We start from the raw sequence: 4596 nt of genomic DNA, 5'->3' as shown, positions 1-4596 counted from the left end.
TAATACAAGGTTCTATCGTTAACGGTTCAGTTTCTACGTCAAAGTGGATGGGGTTAACCGACTAAAAGGGATAAGTGTCCATATCTATTGAACCAAGCAAGATAGAATCGATTTTGTTTTTGCAGATGATAGGCTTTTATGTGTATATTAATCCACAAGCTAATACAAGGTTCTATCGTCAACGGTTCAGTTTCTACGTTAAAGTGGATGGGGTTAACCGACTAAAAGGGATAAGTGTCCATATCTATTGTGGGTGGGATTAACCGACTAAAAGGGATAAGCGTCCATATCTATTGAACCAAGCAAGATAGAATCGATTTTGTTTTTGAAAATGATAGGTTTTTATGTGTATATTAATCCACAAGCTAATACAAGGTTCTATCGTTAACGGTTCAATTTCTACGTCAAAGTGGATGGGGTTAACCGACTAAAAGGGATAAGTGTCCATATCTATTGAACCAAGCAAGATAGAATCGATTTTGTTTTTGAACATGATAGGTTTTTATGTGTATATTAATCCACAAGCTAATACAAGGTTCTATCGTTAACGGTTCAGTTTCTACGTCAAAGTGGATGGGGTTAACCGACTAAAAGGGATAAGTGTCCATATCTATTGTGGGTGGGATTAACCGACTAAAAGGGATAAATGTCCATATCTATTGAACCAAGCAAGATAGAATCGATTTTGTTTTTGCAGATGGTAGGTTTTTATGTGTATATTAATCCACAAGCTGAGCCAAGGTTCTATCGTTATCGGTTCAATTTCTACGTCAAAGTTGATGGGGTTAACCGTCTAAAAGGGATAAGTGTCCATATCTATTGTGGGTGGGGTTAACCGACTATAAGAGATAAGTGTCCATATCTATTGAACCAAGTAAGATAGAATCGATTTTGTTTTTGCAGATGATAGGTTTTTATCTGTATATTAATCCACAAGCTGATCCAAGGTTCTATCATTTACGATTCAATTTCTACGCCAAAGTGGGTGGGGTTAACCGACTAAAAGGGATAAGTGTCCATATCTATTGAACCAAGCAAGATAGAATCGATTTTGTTTTTGCAGATGATAGGTTTTTATGTGCATATTAATCCACAAGCTGATCCAAGGTTCTATCGTTAACGATTCAATTTCTACGCCAAAGTGGGTGGGGTTAACCGACTAAAAGGGATAAGTGTCCATATCTATTGAACCAAGCAATATAGAATCGATTTTGTTTTTGCAGATGATAGGTTTTTATGTGTATATTAATCCACAAGTTAATACAAGGTTCTATCGTTAAGGGTTCAATTTCTACGTCAAAGTGGATGGGGTTAACCGACTAAAAGGGATAAGTGTCTATATCTATTGTGGGTGGGGTTAACCGACTAAAAGGGATAAGCGTCCATATCTATTGAACCAAGCTAGATAGAATCGATTTTTTTTCTGAAGATGATAGGTTTTTATGTGTATATTAATCCACAAGCCAATACAAAGTTCTATCCTTAACGGTTCAATTTCTACGTCAAAGTGGATGGGGTTAACCGACTAAAAGGGATAAGTGTCCATATCTATTTTGGGTGGGGTTAACCGACTAAAAGGGATAAGTGTCCATATCTATTGAACCAAGCAAGATAGAATCGATTTTGTTTTTGAAGATGATAGGTTTTTATGTGTATATTAATCCACGAGCTGATCCAAAGTTCTATCGTTAACGGTTCAATTTCTACGTTATAGTGGGTGTGGTTAACCGACTAAAAGGGATAAGTATACATATCTATTGAACCAAGCAAGATAGAATCGAATTTATTTTTGCAGATGGTAGTTTTTATGTGTATATTAATTCACAGGCTGATCCAAGGTTCTATCGCTAACGGTTCGATTTCTACGTCATACTGGGTGCGGTTAACCGACTAAAAGGGATAAGTGTCCATATATATTGAACCAAGTAAGACAGAATCGATTTTATTTTTGCAGATGGTAGGTTTTTATGTGTATATTAATCCACAAGCTGACGGTTCAATTTCTACGTTATAGTGGGTGGGGTTAACCGACTAAAAGGGATAAGTGTCCATATCTATTGAATCAAGCAAGATAGAATCGATTTTGTTTTTGCAGATGATAGGTTTTTATGCGTATATTAATCCACAAGCCGATCCAAGGCTCTATCTCTTCTACGTCATAGTGGGTGGGGTTAACCGACTAAAAGGGATAAGTATACATATCTATTGAACCAAGCAAGATAGAATCAAATATACTTTTGCAGATGGAAGGTTTTTATGTGTATATTAATCCACAAGCTGATCCAAGGCTCTATCTTTAATGGTTCAATTTCTACGTAATAGTGGGTGGGGTTAACCGACTAAAAGGGATAAGTATACATATCTATTGAACCAAGCAAGATAGAATCGATTTTGTTTTTGAAGATGATAGGTTTTTATGTGTATATTAATCCACGAGCTGATCCAAGGTTCTATCGTTAACGGTTCAATTTCTACGTCATACTGGGTGGGGTTAACCGACTAAAAGGCATAAGTGTCCATATATATTGAACCAAGCAAGACAGAATCGATTTTATTTTTGCAGATGGTAGGTTTTTATGTGTATACTAATCCACAAGCTGACCTAAGTTTCTATCGTTAACGGTTCAATTTCTACGTTATAGTGGGTGTGGTTAACCGACTAAAAGGGATAAGTATACATATCTATTGAACCAAGCAAGATAGAATCGAATTTATTTTTGCAGATGGTAGGTTTTTATGTGTATATTAATTCACAGGCTGATCCAAGGTTCTATCGCTAACGGTTCGATTTCTACGTCATACTGGGTGCGGTTAACCGTCTAAAAGGGATAAGTGTCCATATCTATTTTGGGTGGGGTTAACCGACTAAAAGGGATAAGTGTCCATATATATTGAACCAAGCAAGACAGAATCGATTTTATTTTTGCAGATGGTAGGTTTTTATGTGTATATTAATCCACAAGCTGACCTAAGTTTCTATTGTTAACGGTTCAATTTCTACGTTATAGTGGGTGGGGTTAACCGACTAAAAGGGATAAGTGTCCATATCTATTGAATCAAGCAAGATAGAATCGATTTTGTTTTTGCAGATGATAGGTTTTTATGCGTATATTAATCCACAAGCCGATCCAAGGCTCTATCTCTTCTACGTCATAGTGGGTGGGGTTGACCGACTAAAAGGGATAAGTATACATATCTATTGAACCAAGCAAGATAGAATCAAATATATTTTTGCAGATGGTAGGTTTTTATGTGTATATTAATCCACAAGCTGATCCAAGGCTCTATCTTTAACGGTTCAATTTCTACGTCAAAGTGGATGGGGTTAACCGACTAAAAGGGATAAGTGTCCATATCTATTGAATCAAGCAAGATAGAATCGATTTTGTTTTTGCAGATGATAGGTTTTTATGTGTATATTTATCCACGAGCTGATCCAAGGTTCTATCGTTAACGGTTCAATTTCTACGTCAAAGTGAATGGGGTTAACCGACTAAAAGGGATAAGTGTCCATATCTATTGAACCAAGCAAGATAGAATCGATTTTTTTTTTGCAGATGATAGGTTTTTATGTGTATATTAATCCACAAGCTGATCCAAGGTTCTATCGTTAACGGTTCAATTTCTACGTCAAAGTGGGTGGGGTTAACCGACAAAAAGGGATAAGTGTCCATATCTATTGAACCAAGCAAGATAGAATCGATATTATTTTTGCAGATGGTAGGTTTTTATGTGTATATTAATCCACGAGCTGACCTCAGTTTCTATCGTTAACGGTTCAATTTCTACGTTATAGTGGGTGGGGTTAACCGACTAAAAGGGATAAGTATAGATATCTATTTAACCAAGCAAGATAGAATCGAATATATTTTTGCAGATGGTAGGTTTTTATGTGTATATTAATCCACAAGCTGATCCAAGGCTCTATCTTTAACGGTTCAATTTCTACGTCAAAGTGGATGGGGTTAACCGACTAAAACGGATAAGTGTCCATATCTATTGAATCAAGCAAGATAGAATCGATTTTGTTTTTGCAGATGGTAGGCTTTTATGTGTATATAAATCCACAAGCTGATCCAAGGTTCTATCGTTAACGGTTAAATTTCTACGTCATACTGGGTGGGGTTAACCGACTAAAAGGGATAAGTGTCCATATATATTGAACCAAGCAAGACAGAATCGATTTTATTTTTGCAGATGGTAGGTTTTTATGTGTATATTAATCCACAAGCTGACCTAAGTTTCTATCGTTAACGGTTCAATTTCTACGTTATAATGGGTGGGGTTAACCGACTAAAAGGGATAAGTATACATATCTATTGAACCAAGCAATGGTAGATTCGAATTTATTTTTGCAGATGGTAGATTTTTATGTGTATATTAATTCACAGGCTGATCCAAGGTTCTATCGCTAACGGTTCGATTTCTACGTCATACTGGGTGGGGTTAACCGACAAAAAGGGATAAGTGTCCATATCTATTGAACCAAGCAAGATAGAATCGATTTTATTTTTGCAGATGGTAGGTTTTTATGTGCATATTAATCCACAGGCTGATCTTAGGTTCTATCGCTAACGGTTCAATTTCTACGTTATA

The sequence above is a fragment of the Eurosta solidaginis genome, unplaced genomic scaffold (genome assembly GCF_040869045.1).
Source record: "Eurosta solidaginis isolate ZX-2024a unplaced genomic scaffold, ASM4086904v1 ctg00001067.1, whole genome shotgun sequence".
NCBI classification, from domain to species: domain Eukaryota; kingdom Metazoa; phylum Arthropoda; class Insecta; order Diptera; family Tephritidae; genus Eurosta; species Eurosta solidaginis.
Note: the sequence above shows the minus strand (reverse complement) of the source record.